The sequence below is a fragment of the Lissotriton helveticus genome, chromosome 10 (assembly GCF_964261635.1).
Source record: "Lissotriton helveticus chromosome 10, aLisHel1.1, whole genome shotgun sequence".
NCBI lineage: Eukaryota > Metazoa > Chordata > Amphibia > Caudata > Salamandridae > Lissotriton > Lissotriton helveticus.
The window spans coordinates 1107908712-1107936461 of record NC_136071.1 but is presented as its reverse complement, the minus strand read 5'-3'; the positions used below and the strand labels follow the sequence as shown (position 1 = coordinate 1107936461).

At 44.9% G+C, this 27750-nt stretch overlaps 1 protein-coding gene across 4 annotated transcripts in view; it reads left to right on the top strand.

The window, feature by feature from the left end:
- ACP3 (acid phosphatase 3) overlaps positions 1-27750 on the top strand; it is a 291855-nt gene that overhangs the window by 99251 nt on the left and 164854 nt on the right. The window lies entirely within an intron of this gene.

The following is a 27750-nucleotide window of genomic DNA, read 5'->3' as shown; positions in this document are numbered from 1 at the left end:
ATGGTAACAATAGGAAACTTTATTGCAAGATTTAAAAAACCTTTTCAAGTTACAAAAGATTAAAATTTACGTATTAAAAAGAAAGTCGAACCCCAATTCCTTATAGTAAAAGACCCCACCCCCGATTGTCCGAGGTCTCTTGTAGCTGCCCTCCCGCCAAAGCATTGGAGGCGGCCCCTTTGGGGCTATTGTGATCGTGTCCAAGTTTAAAGAATTTTGAGTCCCGGAGTAGTCCAGCCTGGGTGCACGGACCCTTTAGTCAGTTAGTGTGATGACTTTAACAGTTTATCCTTTTCTGGATGTCTGCAGGAAGGACTTGCCAGTTATTTTTCTAATGAAGATTGCTGTTCATGGATCCCCTCCCCTAGTTTTTTTACAGCACGATCCATAAACCTTACTAGTGCACAGTTTAAATTGGTGTTCCGTGGGTCAAAGCAGGCCAGTACTGCAGCTCTGCATGATCTGACCTCATTGATGTTCCAGCCTTTCCGTAAAAGGGACCGTCTTTCCTTCAACAGGTTTGGACGAAGGCATAGGATGTGTATTATGTCTTCTCTACGATTTCCACAAAGTCGACAATGTTACTGGCCATGATCTCTTTTCCATTTAGGCAGATGACACGACAAGTTGATCACTCCCATTCTCAATTTAAAAAAACTTAATTTGGTGCGTGCGGTAAACAGCAGGGTTAAATACCTCTGAGGCGTCAGCTGGAGGTATGATAACAGGGTCATCCAGCCGTGGCTTCTTCTTGCTAGACGTGCCTTATCTTCCAGTGAGGAGAGTTCTTTTACGCTTATTTTTGCTAGCCTTTTAAATTCGTTTCGGCTGGTTTGTAGGTTCCAAACTTCGTTCAAGCCAAGAGTTTTTAGACCTCTTGCCCAGTATTCGTGCCCTGCTCGCCATAGTTTCGTATTCAGGCAAAACCATAGGTGTTGCGCTGGGCTGCCTTCCTTTGATGAATCTCAGTTTGTGACAGCACATTAAGAAACTCATTAATCTGGCCAGTGATTGATTACAAATGCCCAGTTCCAGCCTAATTTGGGCTGGTGATGTTTGTGTTGGTCACTTGAACACTGTTTTATAGATTTTTGCAATGATTTTGTCTAATTGGCCGCAATCCAATCCTTTTAACACCTCACTTCCATACGTTTATGTAGGAATTACTTTTGCCTGCAATTTTAGAGCGAATGTTGGGCAGAGTAGCTTCTGTGAATAGAGCTGATTGCAAAAGCTGGCGCTGCTCCCTTCTTTTTTTGTTCTACTAAGTGGGTTTTATATCTTCCGTTATTGTTGAAGAGAACACCTAGATACTTATGGCAGTTGGATTCTGCAATACTTTCTCGATTTAAGACCCATGCCAGCTTCTTTGGCCTTCCTGGATGTACCGCCAAGAATTTGGTTTTCTTGTTATTTATCAGGAGCTCGTTCTTGTTTGAGTATTCGGCAGTAGCGTCCATGAGTCTTTGCAGGCCAATCTTTGTTTTACTTAGAAGAACCACGTCGTTGGCGTAAAGAAGATTTGACAGCTGGAACCCAGCTAGTTTGGGAGCATGAGAGTTTACCTTATTTAAGGCTTCCAGGAAGTCTGATAAAAATAAGTTAAAAAGTGTGGGGGCCAGGACGCATCCTTGTTTAAGACCTTTCGTCTTAAGGAATGCGTTTGTATTATTATTCGTGCTAATAACCACACACACTAACAAACACCACAATGATCTAAATGTTAACACAGCTGCCCACGTTAAGAAAGATCTTAGATTGCAAGGTTCTGAAAAGGAGTCACCTAACCGAGCGGATGGTGACCGAGTATGAAATAAAAAGCTGTCAAGCAAATCCTTTTAGTATTTTTATTTATTTCTTTAGACACTTGGTGGCTAGTATATTCTAATAATTGTTTCAGGTCTAATAGAACAACATGTATGCTTTATATTTTTTAGTTGAAGCCCATAATTTATTTCATAAACTTTCTTGCTAGCCTTTAGCGAGTAAGAGTTTTTTGTAGCACACTGCCTACAGGATGTCCTCTACACACTTCTGACATTAGCAGCTGAAGAGGCCTTAGCATGGACATGACGTGAGTTCGCCAGGATCAAGGGGAAGTAAAGCCTCTTGCTCACGCTATTTATCATCTTCTCCTCTTCCGACTCTCCTATACTACCTCAGACAGAACGCATAAACAAGGACTGGTTTACAAGCATATGTGGACGATGACAGGCGTGTTGGTTTGGGGAAGAGTCAGGCCTGTTCCCTAATAGGCAATCGAAGTATGAAAGATCACTGGCATGTCAGACAGAGCCTGAGAATTCAGTGAAGCTCCCCCAACCTGCAGGTCATTGCATAAAGGAACCAATAGGCCATTCTGCCTATACTTCTCCCTCAGCCACTCCATCTGTCCTATCTATCTTCTTCCTCTGATTGCTATACTTCCCCCTCTCCTTTTGCTCCTCCCATTTCTCATTCTCTCCTTCCTTTTCTGCCCCTGCTGTTCATTGCTTTTCCTTCTATTCTCCCCTTCTTTCTTCTTCTCCCTCATTTGACGTTGATTTCTTCTTATCCCTTCTTTCTCTCCTTACCTCTGTTCAGCACCTCATTTTCCCTACTTCATCTACTCCTTTTTTTCTTCTTTCCCCTACCTCCCCTTGTGTTTTTTGTCTTTCACCTGATCCTTCTGCTAGAGATCGCGGGTCACCCGACCAATAATTTCGCCACTTCTGGCTTCGGGCCCATATACTTTACTTTATCATATACATTGATCGGATGACCACACAATCTACTATCAATAATTGTGAGTTCCTTTCGATGACTTCCAGTGTACCCAACTTACCATCCACCGTTATGGGTACCTATGACCACGATGGGTCAGGGAGCTAGCTGTAAAAGGAAAGGCAGCAAAATACAAACCCAACTTTATTTCTCTATTATATGAAATGACCACGGACAACTAAGAAGTTTTAAAAGTTTATCTTAGATTTCAGTTTCTTCAAACATACAGTTTATAGTAATGAGGCAAATCTATAATCAGAATAACGAAGAGCACATAACTATATAGGAAGAGTATACAGGTAACCATCTAACCCACTAATGAGGGAATTCAGAATTAACGAAAAATGAAATTCGAGGGAGAGTACTAAATGCTAGGAATTTTATGCACGCATTAGGAACTTTATCAGGGGGTTAGGTTTCGAGAGAAAGGACACTAGGGTAACCTATACATCTATGGAAGGGTAAAAGTGCAACACGCTATAAATCTGAGTTACTTTAGTCAGTTTTACGAGAAAAAACCCAAGACCATATCAGGAAGTTGCAAACTGCAATACAGAAAATGATTTCTAAAAGGTAGGGTAACATAGGAACACGCTATGAAATCAAATGCAAATGACTTTATGAAATGCAATGGTTGCAGGAGAAAGCATGGAAAATTATTCACGTGCAAAGGTATGTCTTTATTAAAGCAAAGACAGAAAAATAGAAAGGTGCAGTTTAAGAATTCAGAGCGATATTTACCTAGACTGGTGTGAAAACCAACCCTGGCCACGGGTCAGTTAAGGACAGGAAAACCCACAAGGAAGGATAACCCTCAGTGGGACAGCAGGTGCAGAATGGACACCCCAGGACAGGACAGGAAACCCAGATTCGGATCAGGACAGGACCACCAGGATACGACCAGCACCCGCAGTTCGGAAGCAACGCCTGCGCTCCACCCTCTCTGCAGCTATCGATCGGAACCCCGATTGGGTCAGCGAACTCCTCAGCAAAGTGCTCCGCCAGCACTTAAGGTTTAGTAAAACCTTAGTCTATGGTCAAATTCGGACAGAGTGCTCCGCAGCGCTCTGTATCAATTCACCTATTGAGTGCGTTGGGTCAGTGACAGGTCAGCTATTCAGACAAGTCGGACAATTTCCCTAGGTGAACCTAGGGTAGATATACTCTTTGGGACAGGGTACCACACCCCAAATGTTGCAAAGTGTCAGAATCCCCAAATTTCGATTGGTCCTAAGGTAGGATTTGGTTAACACACCAATCAGAACAGACTATTCTAAGGCCTAATTTGCATGTTAAGGTGCCGCCTAGCAAGATTGGGGTTCCCACGAGAAGTCGCAGGGAATACAATGCAAATGAATACAATGTATTACAATATAATACAATCTAGATGCTCTTGCTGGGTGAAGGTGCATGTTCCCAGGCAGTCTCTGGCATCAACCTTCTTTGGCTTGGTTTCAATGCCACCGCACCAGCGATTGATTCTGCGCAGACGGGCCCTCCAAGATGGACTCCCCATCCCCATCACCCCTCAGTGCCAAGGATACATGAAAAGTAAGCGAAAACAAATTAGTACATAAAAATAAATGAATGTATTACATGTCCTGATTTCACAATACAAGTTTCATCATTATAAAAATATACTATGCGTTAATGATAAGTGCAACGAATAATTTCACAAGAGCAGCAGCACAAAGCTTCACCACGTTAATACAAATATGCGCCATCTTGTGGCTATTACGCATGCGCACACTTTCCCTCCAAAACTATCTCTAAGTGTAGTCACGTGAGTGTGACTGACGCATGCGCAGAAGAGGAAAGTCAAGCAGCGGCCATTTTAGGGACACAGATTAATCGTATTAGTAAAACACATATGCAAGCGTCTCTATGATACATATATATCGGAAATAAAGATATTAGTAAAACGTACAATTCGTTACGAGGTTACAACGGTTTTGAGGTTCATGAATCGAGCAAGTCGCGATGCGAAATCTTGCTCTATCAATCCCCTCTTTGATGATATTTACTATCATCACAAAAAATGGAACCAGATGCCAACTTTCTTTCACACCTTGTACATTTCTATCTCTTCCAACAAGCGATTCAGCTTCTCTTTTTCATTTTTGGTAGGGTGAGAATTTTTCACCTTTTTATAAATCTGATTATTCATTTCTTCCAATTCAAGTTCATCCGCACTCCGTTTCACTCCTCTTGCATTCACCTGATACTTCTTAGTATGCTTTCGACATTTGCAACAGACGAATATGAGAAATAGGATAAGACCTATCACTCCAATTGGCATCAGTACCTTTAACAATAAGCTTTTACCTAAACTACCAAACCAATGACCTACATTGGAGAGACCATCAACCAGTCTCTTCCAGGCACTGTCAACCTCGAGTGGTTTGAGTTCCTTTTCCAAATTAGTAATGTTTTTCACATATCTTTTGAGCTGTACACTTTTGTCCGGAATGTAAGTGCAACAATGTTGCGCCTTCAACATCCGGCAGACTCCGCCCTCTTTTGCTAATAAGGTGTCAAGAGCAAGTCTGTTCTGCAAAACCATTGATCTGATCGCAACCATTTCGGTATTGACCAGCAGAAATCCATGAGCTGTGTCAGTAGACAACACATCCACTATTGTGGATAATTTGCAAATTCTGTGAGTGTTCAGAACCACTCCCACTCCAGGTATCAGTGCACTAAAAATACTACCCATTATTTCACCTACACTTTCTCTTTTGCTACGCACTAAGCCATTAGTATTTTCACTGCTTCCAGCCATTTCATTCACATGGTATATTCTCGGGAAAACAATGCCAAAATAGCAGCTGCCATACCAGTGATCCGGCAATTTGAAATAAGCCTTGTCTCCACATATATAATAAATTCCAGGAAACACAGGCTCTGACCCATTTTTGAATCCCCAACCTCCAATTACCTTATAATTGTGCTCACATTGACTGGAACCAATGAAAATGTTATTATAATAACTAGTCTTCTCGCGATGAAGACAGAGTTTCCCTTTCTTCTCGAAATCCAGCAACAAAGCAGGCCCTGCCTCGCCATTTGAGGTGCTTTCCATGTTTTCAGCCCATTTAGGTGTTTTCTGCCTTTTGTCATTTGCCTTTCTTTGGAAACTCTCCCTTCTTTTCTCTGCCATGTTCAAAAATATCTTTTCTTGTTCATGTAATGTACAGGTCAAGTTATCTCTGTGTGCTTCAGCTATGTCTATATTTCCTATAGTCAGAAAATAGTCTCCCATATATCGTATTATGTCACTTCTAGTATGTACAGGATTCAGATTTCCACGTATAGGAAGTTCAGAAAAGATCACGTCATTGTTAGAGTAATAGTACTGTAACGGTCCTCTTTTGTAAAATAAGCTTGCTAAAATACTACAGGAGATTCCATAGGTCAGAGGTAGGTGATGATATGTCACGCCTTCAGCCACAGAAGTAGGTAGCTTAATGCAGACATAGCAATCTTCTATTTCCATAGTTTCTACATAAAGCACTAACAGGTCCTCATCTGATGCTTCTAAGTCTAGTTTTGTCTGTCTGAGTGCCTTTTCACGTCTTTCTACACTTCGTGTTGTCAGTTCTTCAATGTCAGGAGTCTGGGTAGGGTCAATATTAGTATTTTTGCTAACCATAAAAGGAATGAAAACTGTTAATCCTATCCAGATTACTATAACTATAACTATACTACATATGCACACCTTGCAGCATGTTTTGCAACAACTGCGGCTAGGTCTACTACTCACATTTGAATCAGACATTTTGGCTCAGAATAAAATTTTAACCCCTCTTTGTGGCTTTGCCCCGGTATTTTTATGTTGAGCAATTTCACGGCGGCTCTTCCTCTTCTTCTGCCGAGTAATCAGTAATCTGTTCTCTGTCGCTTTCGTCAGTAATATCAAGATCTTCAAAGTTTTCCAAGATTAAGTAGGTCCACTCCGGATCCTTGTATTTTTCGTTTTGTCTTTTTATTCGCTCACTCCTTCTCTTGGAGCTATCTTCAGGTATTTCTGTAATTCGGGGACTTTTCCTTATATCTGCAAGTTTCTCTTGGACTGTTTTTATCCTTAATCTTAGTCTCTTAATATACCTTGGCTCAATGTGCTTCTTTTTCTTGAGTCTTTTAGCTGGCACTGTTATTTGGCTTTCTTCTAATGTCCTTTTATTTTCACTTGTTTGTGGCACTTCAATTTCTGCCTTCTCCCTTTCTGTCTGACTAGTCCCAGGTCTTGTATCTATTTCTTCTGCCTGGTTACTAAGCTGGCCTTGTTCAGGTGAGTTTTGACTTTGGCTTTCAAATGTCTCTGTTTCTGTGTCCTGAACACGTTCTTCTATTTCTGCCTGATCCTGCTCGAGCACTTCGATCCCTTGATTTTCTTCTGTTCGAACTATTACACTATGTCTAGTCTGTCCCTTTTCGACATCAGGAGTCAGCGGAGGAGTATCGATCACTTGTTCTGTCCCTGTCTGACCTTCTTCTTCGTCCTCAGATTTGATGCGAATCTCAATGATCTGAGGGTCTTCGCCTGTGCCTTGCTCGACCTCTCTATTCCACTCTCTGTCTTCTCTTATTCGCTCTCTTGTTCTGAGTGGGTTTCCCGGAAGGTCGATTATGGGTATCCACTCTTCTGGCCAAATCCTCTGCAGCTCGTCATCAGCTACTTTTGGACCAACAGCGGTGGGATCCTCAGCAGTACTAGTGCTTGGCCATACGTCATCAGTTACCTCTGGACCAACGCCTACAGGACCCTCAATGGGACTGGTGCTCGGCCGTCTGATATCAGCTACTTCAGGACCAACAGTTGTAGACCCCTCAGCTGGACGACCTTCTGCTCCAGGTTCCTCGTCGGGTATCACCTTCTGGGTATGGCTGGCATGGATCCACTTGGGAACGCCTGCACACTTCACCGCTGTTGTGGTGACCAGGATTACTTGGCGCTTTTGTCCCCACCTTGGTTCAAGGCAACTCGAACGAGTATGCTTCTTTATCTTAACCCAGTCACCAGGAACCAATTTGTGAACTGGTGTTGTTGGGTTGGTGACGGCGTCTGCCCCAATCTGGCGAGAGATAGAACGCACTTGGTCACCCAGTTGCTTGCAGTATTCAAGTACCAAATCATCAGAAATGTTTAACAGTTTGTATCCTGGTACCCAAGCTTGTCTCATCACTCTTCCCATCAATATCTCATGGGGACTCAGGCCTGTTCTTCGATCTGGAATGCTTCTGAGTCCCATCAGAACAAGAGGCAAGGCATTTATCCAGTTCAAGCCAGTGGAGTCACACATTTTTGCCAATCTATTTTTTATAGTGCCATTTATTTGTTCTACCACTCCAGAAGCCTCTGGATGATATGCACAGTGCAGCTTTTGAGTGATCCCGAATGCTTTGCAAAGCTGGGCCAAAATTTCATTCTGAAAATGGGTGCCTCTATCTGAATCAATAAAGACTGGAACCCCGAACCTAGGTATCAACTCTTTTAGTAGGAGCTTAGCTACTGTTATGGCGTCATTCTGTGTGGCAGGGTAAGCTTCCACCCACTTTGAAAATAGGCAGACAATGACAAGGACATACCTTTTTCCCTCACAACGAGGCATGGTAATGAAATCAATTTGTATTCTCACAAAGGGACCCCCTGATCTCCCAATTTTCATCAGTTCAACTACTGTTCTTTTGCCAGCGTTGAACTGTTGACAGGTCAAGCACCTCTGGCAGAGAGATTCTGCTACTTTCCTGAACTTCTTGTTGTACCAAGTCTGTTGAAATACCAGAACCATGGCGTCCCTCCCAATGTGTGATCCCTCATGTATCAATCGAGCCATTGGGGCAAGCAGGTGTCTAGGTAACACAGGCATACCATTTGGGCCCACAATGACACCATCCTCACGTCTTGGTTTACAACCTTGTTCTTTCCACTTCTCTTTCTCTTCCCAGGGCGTCACATGCTGCCATTCTCTCACTTCATCCCATGTAGGCACTTCTTCAAACATTCTAAGTTGGCAGCTGTTTCCAACCCCACCCCGATTGGGATTTATTCTCATTTGATCCATAGCACATTGTTTTGCCACCCGATCAGCAAAGTCATTTCCCATAGATACAGGGTCAAGGCCCTTCTTATGAGCAACACATTTGACCACTGCCAATTCCTTTGGTAATTGGATTGCCTCTAAAAGGTCTTGAACAACTTTTCCATTTCGAATGGGGGTACCTGAAGAAGTCAGGAATTCTCTTTGTAGCCATAATTGGCCAAAGTCATGCACAACCCCGTAACAGTACTGACTATCAGTATACACTGTTACTTTTTTGTCTTTTCCCAATTTGCAAGCTCTTATCAGAGCGATCAATTCGGCTACTTGTGCAGACTTTACTCCAAATAGATAGGATGCTTCTTCAATTTTGTGTAACGTGACTACAGCATAAGCAGCACTTAGGCCTCCTAGCTCATGCCTCAGGCCTGAGCCATCTACGAACCATTCCTCATCATGTACAGGCAAAGGAGTTTCTTTTATGTCTGGGCGAGTTTTAGTACTAAACTCTGTCAGGTCAATGCAGTCATGCTCATGATCTCCCTTATCTTCCATTACCATTGAGTCAGGGAGTAGAGTGGCAGGGTTTAAAATGTTACATCGGGTAATGACTATATTTGCAGCACCCATGAGAATCCTCTCATATTTAGTCAGCCGACTAGGGGTGAGATACTGAGTTTTCGTACGAGTCAATAGGATTACAACTGCATGTGGAACATACACAGTTACAGGATGTCCCATAATAATTGACTCACTTTGTTCTAAACTGGTGCAAGTTGCAGCTACTGCTTTTAGACATCCAGGTAGTCCAGCAGCCACTGGATCCAAAGTGGCAGAAAAATATGCCACAGGTCTTCTGATTAAACCATGCTCCTGAGTCAGGACGGACAATGCACAATTGTCACGAGTGTCACAGAAAAGGCCAAACTCCTTAGAGTAATCAGGCATTCCCAGAGCAGGGGCTGTACACAGGCAATTTCGCAACTGTGTGAAAGCTGTTAAGCTCTCGTCATTCCATTCAACTGGGTCCTTTGCTCCTCTCTTTGTCATTTGTATCAGGGGCTTTGCAAGGACTGCGAATCCCACAATCCATTGCCTGCAGTAACCTACAACTCCGAGGAAAATTCTGATTTCTTTCTGAGTACGGGGTAACTGCATATTTTGAATTATTCTGACTCTCTCTGAGGTGACTTTTCTGATACCTTTTTCTATCTGGTGTCCCAGATATTTCACTGATTTCGAACAGAACTGTAATTTTTCAGGTGCCACTTTATGTCCCTTTTCACTCAGGTGATTCAGTAGGGCAATGGTGTCAACCACGCAATCCCTATGGCTTTTAGACGCCACCAATAGGTCGTCAATGTACTGTACCAGAACAGATTTTCCAGGTAAGACTAAAGTTTCAAGGCATTTTTTCAAGATCTGATTAAAGATAGAGGGGCTTTCTGTGTACCCCTGGGGGACCCTGTTCCAAACATACACGTTACTGTTGAAAGCAAATGAGAAAAGAAATTTGCTATCTGGATGCAATGGGATCGAAAAGAACGCATGACATAAATCTATCACAGTGAACCATTCAGCATCCCAGGGAATCTGCTACAGGATGACTGCTGGGTTCGGGACAATAGGGCAGCATGGAACCACAATTTTGTTTACCTTTCTCAGGTCCTGCACTACTCGATACTTGCCACTAGGCTTCTTAATGCCCATAATGGGTGAATTACACGGGCTACTCATAACTTCCTGTATGATGTTTGCTTCTAGCAATTTCTGTATTTCAATAGCAACACCTGCCCTCACTTCGGCACTCATTTTGTAAGGCTTAGTGTTAGGGTAAACTGCATTTTCTTTCATTGTTATCTGTATTGGATCTATATTTTTCATTAATCCCACATCCTTTCCAGTAAAGTCCCATACTTCGGGCTTCACTGTCTGCTGGAGTTCTTCAGGTAAGTCCTGTATAGTCAGTCATTTTATTTCTGAGTCAGGTCTAATTAACATTAGCTTGTAGATACCGTCTTCATCTGGGGTCTGAATTTCGACGCCCTTTGGTGTGCAAAAGATGGTACAATTCATTTTGCACAGCAAATCACGTCCCAGTAAATTTACCGGACTGGTATCACAGACAACAAATCTGTGCATTTGTTTAAAGTTTCCAATTGAGATCTCCATGGGTTCGGTAACAGGTGTACTAATCAATTGATTAGATACTCCTACTACTTGGATTGCTTCTCCCGAGAGGGGTAGGTTTGGAACGTCCACTGTTCTCACAGTAGAACGGGTAGCACCAGTGTCCAATAGAAAGGTGACATCATTTCCATCAACCTTTCCTTCAATGTATGGCCCTGACTGGTCTACCGGCAAAGAGGCGCCAAGTACGCACTCCTCGTCCTCCCCTCTCAGGCCCCGTCAGTACTGGTCATCACAGAAAAACGTGTCGCTTAACAAATACTGCGAAGTTGCTGTATTTCTATCTTCATTGCCTCCCCAGACTTCTACATCATCACCCTGTGGTGACTTCCCTTTAAATATAGGCTTTGGCGCTCGTGGCACTTGAATCGTTTTTACCTGCTGTTGGGTCTTTCTTTGCTTTTCATTCTGCGTCTGTGGAATTAAATCAGGTGTTTGGGCATTATCATTTTGTAAATACGGACACTCGTCTCGCCAATGTCCAATGTCTCCGCACTGATGACAGGGAAATTTCTTTTTGGCTTCCTCCCTACTCATTTTAGGTCGGGGCTTTCCTCCATTCCCTCCCCCAGGACCTTGGTTCTGAGTAACTTTATTTAATTTACTCAGTTGCTTTTCTTGCTGTTCTGCGAGCTTCACTTGAGCCCACATCACCTTCTCCTTCAGGGCCTTTTTCTTTTCTGCCATTTCGTCCTCACAGTACTTGGCGTACCGTAGGACCTCATCTATCTTTTTGGTATGCCAACAGATTTTATTATCCTTTATCCACTGACAAATTTCGGGTCTTAAACCGTTTACAAACCTGTAAATGAAGTGGGTCATGTCCTTCATCTCGATGTTATCTGTACCACTCTATGTCTTGAACACCTGCAACAGCCTTTCATAAAACGAGTGCATTGTCTCGTCCCTTTCCTGCGTGGTTCTATCTATCTTGGTCCAATCAGTTTCCTTTGCAGGCACTTTTAATTTCAAATGTTGAATTACTTGTTCATACTTCCTCATTACTTCCTTCGATGGTTCCCCTGTTTTTTCATCTCTCGGGTATTCCTCACTAGGCCAAGCTATGGCTATTTTACACTCAGTCCACAGATCTACAGGGACCACTATGTCGAAGAACCCATCCAGGTCCTTCCATAGGCATTTCTGCACTTTTACGAATCTCTCTACCTGCCGGTACCAGTCGACCGGTTTTTCTCGTAATTTTGGAAAGTCATTTGTAAAGGACACAATATCCTGACGGGACCATGGGACATGTACATATTTTCCCCCTGGTACTTCACGCATAGGGCACAACTGTTCTGGCTTTTCAGCTTCTCTTAGAGCGAATTCGGGAGTTACCTGCCTAGACCTGGCCTCATCTTTTTTCCTAGCCCATCTGGCTTTCCATTTTTCTACGTCTCCCCATTTCTGCAACACTGTCAATAGTTCTTTGACCTGTGCCTTTTTCCCTGATATATTCAGGTTTTCCAAATCCTTGTCTGAAAATTCTGCTCGGTATGGCTTCTGCAAGGGTTTCGATTTTGAAATGTCTATTCCCATACTAGCAGCAGTATCTGTCAATTTTTCATGAAGTACTCGGACATTGCGGGTAAGACTTTTGCACATAAACAACAGCTCTTCTTCAGAGTAGGTATTTAATCTGTCTAACCCCACGTTTCCGGCCATTAATTCTTCTATTTCTACTCTCAGTTTGTAGAGGTCTAAAGGTTTCGCTTGCGAAGTTTGTTTCTCTAATTCTTGACTCCATCTTTCGATTTCCTCAGGTGTGACCAAAGTGACACTTCTAGTACCCGAAGTCGATTCCATCTGAATCTCCCTCGCATTGAAAGGATTATGTCTTTTCTGCATCCTTTTCCCTGTATTTCTAATGGGCAGATCCAGCAGTGAGACTTCAGACTCACACTCACTTGTCTGTTCATCTACAATTAAGGGTTCTGGTCTGGGCTGGGCTATGACGGGAGTAATGACTGGAGGTTTTGGACTTTCATGCCGATCTCCGTACAATGAAACCACGGGTCCGATTGTTACTGGGATTGTCAATGCTTCAGGACTGGTGTTTAACTGGGTCATTTTATGAATGATCTCAGCTCTCTGTTTTGCTAGAACCTCCCGCTCCTTCTCTTCCAGTGATCTCTCTATAGATTTGTCATGTAACACCTGCGGGGTCAGTGTGGGAGCATAACTCGGGGCAGTGGGATGAGTCTCACTAGGCCCTTCACCATAATTTGGTCTCGGGAATAAACTTCCTCATCCTAGGGACCTTCGTTCCTCCTCATACTGTGGCTGAAATAACGGCATTCCTGAACTTGAGGGTCTCATCTCGCCTCCATAGGGAGGTCGAGAACAAAAATCTCCTTCACGGGAATACCCTGTCTCTCCACTAGCTGACATTCTGGGGTATATGTTTCTGGTATCTACTGGTCCTAGACTCTCGGTATAGGGAGGTATATGGTAACCCCCTCCTACACTTGCGGACCTAACTTCTTCCTGGGGAGGAAGTCTTCGGGAAATATCTCCTGCACTGGAAGGTCGATGTCCTTCATTATAAGGAGGCGGACTTCTTGTACATAGGTCATCTAATAATTCATCATCCGACTCTCCGATGGGTACCCAATGTTTAGATTTTTCTAACCGTTTCTGTCCCACAGAAGGATCATCTGCTGGCATCATGGGAAACAACCCTTCCACTATCATGTTCTGCCTCCACTGTTTCATCTTTTTAGCTCGGGCTTCTTGCTTCAATTTTGGATAAAATTTAGTTAACCCTTTATCCATTCGGGGCTTATCCCATTCAAAAGCCTCAATTTCCCATTCCTCTAGTGCTTCATACTGCGTTAACCTAGGTCTGGGATGTAAGTCATTCATTCGGGTTCTCAAATTAAATAGAATTCTGCTGTTAAATGTTCCATCTAACGGAAAAGCCAATACTCCGTCATCTTTCGTGTATTTTACCCAATTCTCCAACCATACACAGGTGTTGTACCCTTTATCGAACATCATGAAAGATGCGGGAGTGTTGGGCTGCGGTATGACAACACCTTCTCTAGTTTTAATCGGTTTGTCCTTTTTGAAATAATTCTTCACTTTGTTTACGAGAGACACTTTTCTCTTAGTTCCGTACATAATGTCGTTTTTTACGCCTTTCCACTGATCGTTCTCAAATCCCATATAACGTGGATCAGGTCTGGTATGCGGTCTATACGAATGCCACATACGATTTTTGCGAGTGACTTGTTTACAAAATCACTTCCGAACCGAGTGCGTCTTTTATTTTCGTGCGACCAATGAAATGCACGAGTTCAAATAATCTCGACCAATGGGTGCGCGGCCTTTCGCGAGACAGTTCTCACGCTTTGGCACTCACCCCTCCTTTACAATTTCAGATCCGCTACCAGCCTGCTGTGTCTACCAATCCCAGCGCGGCACGGAGTGACGTCAGAGCCGCTTCGCGACTCACTCCCTCCTTCACAAGGTAACGGAAACTTTCTTTCTTTCTAAAGTGCTTAGTGCTTGGTTATTTAACAACGAATACACATTCGCCACTGTGCTCAAGTGTCTAGACAGGAAAGATTTGTTTTACTGCAAGTAAACTACTTCCATTTACTTTTCACTCACTACGAGTAGATCTCTTCTGCCTACCCTTCACACTAGCATTGGTGAACCTGTTACTCCCCTAGACTCATCCACCTTTCCGGGATATATCCGAGCCTAAAGTTTCCCTAGCGAACCCCTTTGCTTTCACTTGAGCTCCGATGAACCTGCTACTCTTCCGGTGCGACCCTCACTAGGTTATGCCACAGTAGGAATTTTGCCAATGAACCTCGTTACTAACATTTATTCAATCATACATTCAGGAAAAACCCTAGTCAGTGCTTCCAGTTCTGCCTAACCTGCACCAACTTTCCTTGGGCCAGTGACCTCAAAGCAAGTGGATTCTATTCACCACTCGCTAATCAATTCCCCGGGGATTCTTAACAACATGCAAGACGTTTTACGTACGAATGGATTAATACATATAACAGTATAATAACAAGAACAATGATTTTAAAACATTTCATAATTTTTAAAGTAAACAATTTCAAGCGATTGATCAATTTCTCTTGAAGCGCCTACTCTTATAGCAGCATCCGACTTAGCTAGACTAACTAGTCCTACCTAACCTTTAACTATTCCCTAACCATCCTCTTCGCTACCAGAAAATTACTGCTAGAGATCGCGGGTCACCCGACCAATAATTTCGCCACTTCTGGCTTCGGGCCCATATACTTTACTTTATCATATACATTGATCGGATGACCACACAATCTACTATCAATAATTGTGAGTTCCTTTCGATGACTTCCAGTGTACCCAACTTACCATCCACCGTTATGGGTACCTATGACCACGATGGGTCAGGGAGCTAGCTGTAAAAGGAAAGGCAGCAAAATACAAACCCAACTTTATTTCTCTATTATATGAAATGACCACGGACAACTGAGAAGTTTTAAAAGTTTATCTTAGATTTCAGTTTCTTCAAACATACAGTTTATAGTAATGAGGCAAATCTATAATCAGAATAACGAAGAGCACATAATTATATAAGAAGAGTATACAGGTAACCATCTAACCCACTAATGAGGGAATTCAGAATTAACGAAAAATGAAATTCGAGGGAGAGTACTAAATGCTAGGAATTTTATGCACGCATTAGGAACTTTATCAGGGGGTTAGGTTTCGAGAGAAAGGACACTAGGGTAACCTATACATCTATGGAAGGGTAAAAGTGCAACACGCTATAAATCTGAGTTACTTTAGTCAGTTTTACGAGAAAAAACCCAAGACCATATCAGGAAGTTGCAAACTGCAATACAGAAAATGATTTCTAAAAGGTAGGGTAACATAGGAACACGCTATGAAATCAAATGCAAATGACTTTATGAAATGCAATGGTTGCAGGAGAAAGCATGGAAAATTATTCACGTGCAAAGGTATGTCTTTATTAAAGCAAAGACAGAAAAATAGAAAGGTGCAGTTTAAGGATTCAGAGCGATATTTACCTAGACTGGTGTGAAAACCAACCCTGGCCACGGGTCAGTTAAGGACAGGAAAACCCACAAGGAAGGATAACCCTCAGTGGGACAGGAGGTGCAGAATGGACACCCCAGGACAGGACAGGAAACCCAGATTCGGATCAGGACAGGACCACCAGGATACGACCAGCACCCGCAGTTCGGAAGCAACGCCTGCGCTCCACCCTCTCTGCAGCTATCGATCGGAACCCCGATTGGGTCAGCGAACTCCTCAGCAAAGTGCTCCGCCAGCACTTAAGGTTTAGTAAAACCTTAGTCTATGGTCAAATTCGGACAAAGTGCTCCGCAGCGCTCTGTATCAAGTCACCTATTGAGTGCGTTGGGTCAGTGACAGGTCAGCTATTCAGACAAGTCGGACAATTTCCCTAGGTGAACCTAGGGTAGATATACTCTTTGGGACAGGGTACCACCCCCCAAATGTTGCAAAGTGTCAGAATCCCCAAATTTCGATTGGTCCTAAGGTAGGATTTGGTTAACACACCAATCAGAACAGACTATTCTAAGGCCTAATTTGCATGTTAGGGTGCCGCCTAGCAAGATTGGGGTTCCCACGAGAAGTCGCAGGGAATACAATGCAAATGAATACAATGTATTACAATATAATACAATCTAGATGCTCTTGCTGGGTGAAGGTGCATGTTCCCAGGCAGTCTCTGGCATCAACCTTCTTTGGCTTGGTTTCAATGCCACCGCACCAGCGATTGATTCTGCGCAGACGGGCCCTCCAAGATGGACTCCCCATCCCCATCACCCCTCAGTGCCAAGGATACATGAAAAGTAAGCGAAAACAAATTAGTACATAAAAATAAATGAATGTATTACATGTCCTGATTTCACAATACAAGTTTCATCATTATAAAAATATACTATGCGTTAATGATAAGTGCAACGAATAATTTCACAAGAGCAGCAGCACAAAGCTTCACCACGTTAATACAAATATGCGCCATCTTGTGGATATTACGCATGCGCACCCTTTCTCTCCAAAACTATCTCTAAGTGTAGTCACGTGAGTGTGACTGACGCATGCGCAGAAGAGGAAAGTCAAGCAGCGGCCATTTTAGGGACACAGATTAATCGTATTAGTAAAACACATATGCAAGCGTCTCTATGATACATATATATCGGAAATAAAGATATTAGTAAAACGTACAATTCGTTACGAGGTTACAACGGTTTCGAGGTTCATGAATCGAGCAAGTCGCGATGCGAAATCTTGCTCTATCACTTCCATGCTCGATTCCTCTTCTTTTCTCTATACCTACTCTCTTGTAGTGGTGGGCTGTAGGATTTGTCTATGGAAAGAATCACTCATACCAGTCAGGTTCCTCTTAAAGACTGGTGGGGATGGGAAAGGGTCAGTCGGTGCTTTATTTGAGCCGGTGGTTTCTGGTGCTCAACACCAGCACTTAATTGTTGGCTCAACACTTATGACAGTCCACCACATGGTGGACCTGTCTATCTAATTTTGGAATGAACACTGTTGTTTGATAATTCTGTTGACATTAAAAAAAATCACTAATACCTGCCGTCCAAGCCATTCTTATAGTTTTGGGTGCCTGGAATAGTCTGAATTGTCACACTTATAAGAGTGCCATGGCTACTTGTTACGTTGATACTTTTATTGGCAGCGCTGCAAAGGGTGGTGCATGCTGCTGTGGTCTCCTCACACGGGCCCTCGTATCTCTATGTTTTACAAATTAACCCCTCCTATGCTCATGACGAGCTCAGCTCGTCATGAGCCACGGTTCTCGTGTGCTCATGACGAGCTGAGCTCGTCATGACCGTTAGAACGCTCAGGTGCGGGGCTAATTCCCCTCCTGAGCTGGGCATTCTAAAGAACGGGTGTGGCATGGGTACACGAGAAACGTGGCTCATGACGAGCTCAGCTCTTCATGAGCACCGGGGTGCGGTGTGCACCCCCCCTCCCCCAGCACAGCAGGGGGAATCGGCCCCGCTGCCAAGGGGTTAAGCACTGGAGTCAGTTACATATTGTTGATTCTAGCTTAGCCCATCTGAACGTTTAGGACAGGCAGAGTGGCTGAGAGTGAGGTCTATGCAGCAGCATTTGTTTGTCCTGTGTGCTAGGGGTGCTCCCTCCCTCTGTAGACAATCACTCTAAGGTACATACCCTAGTTTGGTATCTTTTCCGAATCCTCATGGGTGAGATGAGACACTGCCCTCCTGGTGCTGTATTGCCACATTGACGAAATCTGTGCATGCAGAAGAGCTTCAAGCCTTCGGCAAACAAGTTTTTCCTTCCAGGTTAAGTGTGCGCAAACTTGATTGCCGCTTGCTGCTGTTTTATGGGCTGTATCCCACCCTACCCGCAAACACTAGTGAAGCCTCCTGTTGGACATCTGCGTGTCGTACTATGGGAGAGCAAGCCGGCTGCGTCTGAGCTCTAACACTATCTGATCAGGGTAGACCACTCTTTCTGACTTTGAGAAAAAGCAAATATCCTATAAAAATGACAAAATCTGTTCATCCTTTCATAGGACTGATCACTTAGTGAGCCTGCTCTGACTGAGGGAAGGGCTGTATCGGTGTAAGATTCTACAGCTCTCTTATTTGTTCTTATGTGCCATATAGTTTATGAGTGGGGCAAAGCTGAAGGTTTCATCCAACGATGTTTCCACAATGTTGCAGAAGCCATTAAAAGGTTTCTTCCAACAGCCATATAGCAATGCAGGGATGCTGGCATTCAAAGGATGATGCAGAGATCTGCATCTGGCTAGGTCTTCACAACTTCAGACTGTGGGTGGGTGTAGAAACACACAGTGGACAGCTCCCAAGTAGATGGATTTCCTCAAAGCTGGATGCCTGATCCACAGAGGGATGCAACTGGTTTCCTTCGGTCCTGGTGCCAAAGAAATCAACATTTTCTCTGGTGGCAAAAATATTGCTTGGAGGTTACTGGCTACCTGTCAACAAAAGAATCACCTTCAGGCTCCTCACGCACACCTACAAAGCCCTCCACAACGCCGGACCTGCATACCTCAACCACCGCCTCTTCTTCTATGCTCACACCAGTCCTCTCTGCTCTGCCCAACCTGCCCTGGCCAAATTTCCATGGATCCGCAAGACCACAGCCGGAGGAAGATCCTTCTCGTACTTCACTGTGAAGACCTGGAACTCCCTGCCTCTGCACCTTAGGCAATCCCATCACTGCCGCAATTGAAGAAGGACCTCCACTCGGCTCTTCAATTGAACCGCAGATCCACACCCCACCCCCAGCACCTTGAGACCCTCACAGGTGAGTAGTCGCGCATTATAAGATTGCTTATTGATAGATTGATTGATTGAGGTGCTCCGCCTATAGAAACAGAATCTACCTCTGGAGCATCTGCCACTTCTGCTCTCACTAGGTCTAACAAAAACATTCAACTAGGAGAAGATCACAAGTTGGCCAACTTGTAACAATTTATTTACGGTGCTCCAGGAGGGCGGACAGTTCAGAACGTTTTCAGCAGGCTGGAAATTCTCTTTCAATCCAGGAACTCTCAGCTCTTAAGCAATCCATTATTTTCATAGCACTCTTTAACAGTGGGTTGCAAGCACCATATTAGACACAAACTCTGGTGTGGTAGGCCATCAGGAGGCAGGCTGATGTAACCAAGTCCTTAGGGTAGCACATTGCGGAAGAAGCCAGGACAGCGCTCCAAATGTTTCAAGAGCAAGGGAAGGATGAATATGTACCTGTTTTTTTTCCGGAAGATTTGTACCACGGAGAATGGGTGCAACATAACCGTTTATTGTGAGATCAATTTAGGATGCCATCAGGATGCTATTGAAGGGGACCCGTGATTTAATCTCCAGCTGCCCCTAAAGTGTCCCCTACTCACTTCTTCCTAGAGTGTAGTTGAAGACATATTAGATTTAGAGTGAGGTCATATCCTGTCCAATCAAATCCATCGGATGTGTCTCTTGCGGACTAAAACCTCTTCTAAGCCATGTCTCCACTCCTCTAACTCAAACACAATGCATATCTCCCAGGAGAATGTATCTCTATATGCTAGTGGATGGCTAGAACTTCATCTTCCCAGACCTCACCCCAGTAGTTAGATTTCTACTGAAGCCAGCAAGGCGAATAACCCCCTGTAGTGATTGTCTGCATCCTTGAATTATGTTCTTTTCCCAGCCAGTTTTGTTAAGTGCCTTTAAATTCTCAGTGCCTGGACCTTAAGTTTTGAAATAGTCACAGGCAAGGAGTACTCCTCTCAGCCCACAAATTTTGCAGAAACGAATAACCTCCTCTATGACTCTCAGTCGGGTTTCCGAGCAGGATATAGCACGGAAACCGCATTGCTGGAAATTTCCGAATCGGTACGAGAGTCTGTAGATAGTGGAAATGCATCCATGATACTACTTTACCTATCGGCAGCCTTCAACACGGTCTCACATCGGATCCTGCTGGAGAGCTTATATCATCTGGGCGTGAGGGGAGTAGCACTCTCATGGCTTTGGTCCTATCTGGAAGATCGCTCTTAACAGGTCTTTTTTACAACCTCTCTCATCCTCACCAAAAACATTGGTGTGCGGAGTACTGCAGGGCTCAGCTTTGAGCCCACTGCTGTTTAATCTTTACTTGACCCCCTTAGCCACATTATTTCATCTTGAGGTGTGAAAGTAGTTTCCTACGCTGATGAAACACAGCTGTTTTTTCCTTCAAAGAGCACTCCCACCAGCATTCAATAAATTCAAAGAATGCATGTTAGAATTGGGGGTCTCTAGTTTGCACAGGTAGGCACTTGTGACAAATAGGGACCCTCTCCTCTAGTCAGGGTAAGGGGATTACACTCCTTAATAACCCCTGCTCACCCCCTAAGTAGCTTGGCACGAGCAGACAGGCTTATCTCAGAGGCAGTGTGTGAAGCATTTGTGAATATACACAGTAATACAGTGAAAACACTACAGATGGACACAACACAGGTTTTATAAAAATAAGTATTCTTTATATAGACTTAACACAGGACCACAAACGACAAAAATCCACAATACGGCACTTAAAGTTGACTTAAAGGTGATAAAAGTTGCTTAGTTCAAGTTGATGATAAATGCGACAAAGTTCTCAACAAAGTACCTGGATGCGTAACGCAAAGTGAACAAAAGGCTCGCAAAAGGGGAGATGCGTCAGTTCCGTGATCCGGGGGAAAGGATGCATTGTGCCTCAATGCTTGCTCTGAGTAGGGGATGCGTCGTGATCTTTACCGGTGCGGAGGTGATGCGTAGATTCTCGGCCTGCGGGCCGTTGCAATGCGCACGATGGCACCTTAATACGATGCGATGATCGGATTGCTATGCGAGAAGATGGCGCCCTTGAAGCGATGATGATGCGTAGACACCCTGGCAGCCTTGTGACGACTCTACTTTGGAGCCGCGACAGGCCTTGTGACACGCTCCTCCGGTTATGCGATGGTGACTCTCTCAATGGCGTCACGCTTCTCTGGTGATGCAACAGCGAGCAGCTTTGACGAAGACATGCTTTCTGGGAGATGCGGCAGTAGCACGCTTCTCCGGCGATGCGACGAATTCAGCTGCGGCGGCGACACGCTTCCTCTCGATGCGTCCCGCTTCCAGCACCCGGCGACACGCAAATGTCCGTAGATAGAATTCCCAGCAAGGAAATTCACATGGGGAGCTGGTAGTGAAGTCTTTTGTCCCTGAGACTTCAGCAGGAGGCTAGCACAAGTTCAAGCCCTTGGAGAATATTCTGCAGATGATGAAAGTCCTTAAAAAGTTCCTTCTCCTTTCCCTTGGCAATGAAGCAACCACTGCAGGCCAACCCAGCAAACAGCACACTGGCAGAGGGGCAGTCCAAACTCCTGGAGCTTCCTTTGGTTCTTCTCCTTGGCAAAAGGTTTCTTGTTCCCAGAAGTGATCTAAAGTTCTTGGGACTGGGTCCCAATATTTATACCCCAAAATCCTTTGTTCTCTGAAGGCAGAGAGGCCTCTTTCTAGTCCAAACCAGTTCCTGAGCACTTTCTTTACATAACTCCTTCTTTCCTTTCAAAGTGCAGGGCAGAGACATCAGACAGAAGGTGGAGCCAGCACAGGGGAGGGAAGGCACAGTCCTGGAGCACTTTGTTGACATGATTCCTTCTCTCCTTTCACAGTGCAGGGCAGAGACATCAGAAACACCACAGGAGGTGGAGTCAGCATTGTAGAGGGAAGGCCCTGCCCTATTCAGGTACCAGGTGCAACTCCTCCATCCCATCTAGATGCAGATCTCTCTATTCACCACTGGGCTGCCCCAGCCTGTCTCCTGGAATCCCCCAGCCCTGTCAATCAAAACTCCAGACAAGGAATCCACAAGCTAGCAGAGGCAGGCCTGGACAGTTAGGCAAGAAAATACCTACTTTGTAAGAGTGGTATTTTCAAACACAGAAGGTTAAAACCAACTTCACTAAAAGATGTATTTTATCATTCTGAGTTCAGGCATATTAAATTCGAACTTCTACCATGTTCCCTGAGTCAGTTAGAATTATAAGAATGTAATAATCTAACTGCCCATTCTAGCCTATGGAGAACAAGGAGCCTTGCAATAGTGAAAAACGAAAATGGCTGTAATTCACTATTAGGACATGCTACACACACCAGGGCATGTCCTACCTTATACTTGCAATGCACCCTGCCCTTGGGCCTACCATAGGGGTATCTAATATGAAGTAAAGGAAGGTTTAGGGACTGGCAAGTGGGTGCACTTTCCAAATCGACATGGCAGTCACAGACTGCACACAGGCCTTGCAATGGCAGGCCTGAGACACACTTTACAAGCTGCTTCTGTGGGTGGCACAACCAGTGCTGCAAGCCCACCAGCAGCATTTGATTTACAAGCCCTGGGCACACATGGTGCACTGTACTTGGGTCTGACAAGTAAATCAAATAACCCAATCATGGAATCACCAATTAGTACATCAATTTAACATAGGGAGTTTTAGACCTGTCAGCCCTTTGGGTGGTCCCTCCTTATTTTTTTCTCTCCCTTTCTGACTCCCATTTTTGTGTCCACTATGTTTTTTGTGTGTGTTGGCTTGAAAACTTTGAGCGCACCACCAATACTGATTAATGGTGGGGCGCAGGTGCTCTTTTCAAAATGGGGAAGAGTAGGCACTCTCACAAAATGGTGGCCTGTCAAGATTTACCTCACTGCCTTGGGCCATAGGGTGACATGAGGGGTTCCAGAACCTTCTGGTCCACTCTAGACACTCTGGGCCCAGGCTATATAAGATGGAGTGTTGGGCGGCCATTTTGAGGAGTGAGGAGATTGTATGTGGAGAGAGAGGTCAACCGGGATTACAGGCTGTGGAGTGAGGAGGTTGGCACACTGTGGAAGGGTTGACTGCCTTCAGGGGCTGCTACTCTTTTATGTGATGCTACCCCCAGCCCATTGATCTGACCCCGCGAGGACATTTCCATTTGAAACAACGATACCACCAGTGCCCCTAGTGGAAGACCCGATTGTGGACTGAGGGAACTTGACCGGTCTGGTGTGGGTGAGTGGGGCTGCCTTCCGCAAGGGGCTGAACCTTGGTGTAATAGTCCCCTATGTTAATTACCACCCCACGCCCGGCATGACCCGTCTCCCAGCTGCCCTGACGTGTCCCTCCTAAGCCTGCTTGCGGTAGCGGAGCACTTACTGAATCGCCGCCGCTGGCCATTGGAATTCCTGTGGTGGGGGTGCTGCTCTTGAAGGTTGGAGCCGGCGGCGCCCTCATGCCTGGTCCCGTGTTAGGATAACGGCAGGCGGGAGTGCGTCTCAGGCCTTGCTGGACGGCCGGTTCCCCGCTGAGGAGAACCTGGGGGCCGGCGTTGACAGGGAGTGCGCTGCTTGGGAGAGTTGGTTGCCAGGCAGCTGAGGCCTGGATGAAGACCCACCCTTAACAAGGAGAGCGCCGGAAAGAGTGAGGCGGGGTTGAAGGAGGCCGAGGGAGGAGTTTTCCTTCGTGTGTGCGTGTGGGGGAGTAACGCGGAGACAGCCGAAGAAGCTGTAATTGAAGCACATCCTGTCTCCGGTGTTGATCCCGCCTCTGTGGGCCTGCCTTCACTGATCAGGGCATCAACTGTCATTGGGTAGCCTTAACCCCTCAGACTGCCGGCATTTGCCGGAACGACTGACAGAAGTAAGCAGGGGTTTGGGCTGGAGGGAGGCGCGCCTCACGGAGGCCTCTGCTGGGCTTAGTGATTGTCTGGATTCCCTGCCCCACGAAGAAAGAATGAATGGTGGGGCTGGGAAGCTGGAATCAGTAGAACCCTGCTGAAGGGGGTTTCTTTAAAGACCTGCGAACTGAGAGTCAGGTGATGATCCTTCTGTGGCTGTCCAGGAACCAGGTCATTTCGGAATTACCAACTGAAGGCATATTTACTCACAAGGATTAATGTGTACCTCGCCTGACTAAACGCATGATCTTTAACTATCTTCGAGTCTAATGCATGATCAGTCTTTACTAAGTGAATGCATTTTGCAACTGATTTTAGGCTTATGTGACTAACGAAAATACCTGCCTTCTCCATTCTAGGCACTACTTGGCTTGTAATTAATGTATCCATCTGCTTAATTCTTGCTGATGTGACTACTATTGATCTGCCTCTAGGCCTTTCGCTAATCACTTTATATTTAAATGAGTCATTGCCTGAAATGGACTTTTGCATCTAAACCTGCTGATTAGTACTATGGCTGAATAAGGGTCACTAGTGTTACATGAGTTTATGCCATGTGTTTACAGCAACAGGAACTTTAATGGTGAAGCATTTAAAATGATGATTTGTTATTGCTGACACAACTGAAAATCTAATTTAAAGGAAAGATAAAGCTTTTCTACTTTTTCTAAAAAACAGTGTGGTGTCATTTTTAAGTGGGGGTGCGCTGAGTTGCTGTGTTGAGTGTGACGCAAGTACAACACGATTGCCTTGAAGTTAGGCCTTCCCACTTGGTGCCAGGCTACCCTAGGTGGACCGGTAACCCCGGGTCCAACAGGGAGCACTTGCACTGTGGCACTGAATAGCAGTGGCACAGTGCCCAAAACATATAACCAGCAAAAACATATCAAAACAGAGGAGTCAATCAGTAAAAAATGGAAGGGAGACTCACGCCAATGATGCCAGGTCTAACAATGCATGAAGCAGATTTCCACCTGGATGTATGATAACTGCTCGAAATTGAATGTGGATAAGACTGAGGTCCTGTTCTTCAATCATAGCTCACCACCACTATCCAATCTCTGGTAGCCGGAGGAATTGAACCCCCCTCTTCTACACCTACCGAGTCTGCGAGAAATTTGTGTATCAGGTTTGATACTGATCTTTCTTTTACTTCGCACTTCCAACAAGTCTTGGCCACATGCTTCTGAAGGTTACGGTCCTTGAGGAAAGTTTTATGATATCTGCCTGAGGAAAACTGTAAGATCATCATACATGCCCTGGGTACCTCCCAGCTGGACTATGCAAACCGTCTGTATATTGAGCTCCCGACATATCTGGTTCCAAGATTACAGATTGTGCAGAATGCAGCAGCAAGGCTGCATTCTGACTCCCGACATCGTATTTCCCCTCACCTGAGATGGTTCAATTGGTGCCTGGTGAGCAATAGGATTGAATTTAAGGCCTCAACGCTGACTTTTAGAGCTATAAGGGGTGTGGGCCCCTGCTATATTAGGCAGAGGCTTCGCTTAGTGTCTGCTTTATGTGCAACGATATACCAAAGAGCGTCAAGGGGGAAGGTAATTCTTGGTTAGGGCAGCCAAACTCTGGAATGCCTTGCCCCTCCACATGCGCCTAATCAAGTCAGAACTAGAGTTTAGGAAGACCTTAAAGACGCTGCTTTTCTCACAGATGTAGTACCTCTATGCTGATCTTCGCTGTCAGTCTGCACTAGTGCTGGGACACCTCCTTCAAGGTAGCTGTTGCGCTCTACAAATGCACTTTGATTGATTGACCGATTGACTCGAACACAGTGGCGTAACGCAAAATGATGAGACTCCCCTGTGAAAGTATTGATCAGTCCCTCAGGCTCTTTAGCCTTGGCCTAAAAGATGACCCCCTTAATCCTAGGGGTGAAGGGACTTGTATTATGCCCCCTGCTCAAACAAGCACTCAGCAGCACAGGGGGTAAAAAAGAGAGCACTGCGGGCAGTTCGTATTTCTGTGCATCAGAGATAATCCTTATGTGAAATTGAAAGACTGCGTTAGGCCTCACGCTGCTAAATCTCATTGCTTAATTTATTCAGAAATATATAAACTTATGACAAATGCATGTAATGATATATATGCCCAATTATAAATTGTGCACAGCGGACTTCTGAAGTAGAATTCTGCTCTGCTCAATTTTAAGGGGGTCGGTGTTCCAACACATGGTTTACTGGGGGTAGGATCACCAAAAGTGATTTTGTGCAGGTTTAATCACAAAGGGGTCGACAGGCCACCGCCCCCACCATGTGGAGCCAGTGTTTCTCACTCTCATGAACAACCCATTCAGAAATGTAGCGTAGGTGTGCAGGCTGGTAATACTCGAGGAGGTTGGGGCAGGCTAATCCGCCCCAATCTCTAGACTGCGTTAGCAGGGAATTATAAATCCTAGGTCATTTACCACCCGAAATAAATTAGCATCCTGAGTTATTGGGGTAGACAGGGACTGAAAAAGGTAAAGGACCTGTGGGAGGATATTTATTCTTATGACGTTGATAAAGCCCAGCTAGGATATGTAGAGGGGTTTCCAGGGTCGCAAGTCTTCGGGGATAGATCACCTGAGAGTCGACCAGTTAACCTGTGTACAAGAGGCTAACGTAGGGGTTAGATTAAGGCCTAAGTATCTAATCATGTGAGAGGCCCATTGAACTGGCGCAAGTCCTTGTAGAGTGGGGTGATACTGCTTGGGTATGGTGAGGTTGAGCGCAAAGAACTTGGTCATACTGACTTTGAACCCAGACACCGCATCAAAAGTAGCAAGGCTGTCAACGCAGCCGGTAGAGAGATGGTGGGTTGAGAGATATTAAGCAAGAGATCATCCACAAAGAGGCTTGCCTTTTGAGCTTGACCCCAATAGTAGCAATGTGCCTGATAGTGATGGCTAAGAGCTTGACTGCTAGTGCAAAGAGAAGGGGCAATAGCGGGCACCCTTATCGGGGCCTCTGAAAATGCAGATGAGGCTGTATTGTGCCTGTTGACTAGGATTGAGGCTATTGGGGCAACATAGGAGGCAATTATTTTACCTATCATGTCCAGTCCCAGACCTATCTTATCCAGACCCACTCGGGGGAAGGTCGGGGGAAGGTCCAGTTCACCCTGTTGAATGCCTTCTCCACATCAAGCGAGAGAAGGCATGCCGGGATGTTGTAGCAGTGGGGCGTTACAAGCAAGTGTGCTATCCAGCATATCTTGTCCGCACCCTGTCTGTTGAGGATGAACCCCACCTGATTAGGATCTAAAAGACCTCGGAAGAAGTGCCCCAGCCTTGTGGCTAGTATCTTCACGAGTATCTTTTCGTCCATGTTAAGAAGGGTTATAGGGTGATAGGAAGAGCACTGTGTAGGATCTTTCCCTGGTTTGGGTATAAGGGCAATCTCAGCTGCTGCCATGGTGGGCATTAGGCCGTATAATGGATAAAGGAACTGAAAAGCGTTAACAGGTGAACTGCAGACTACGAAGGAACAGTCTGTAGAAAGTAACAGGGAGCCCGTCAGGTCCCA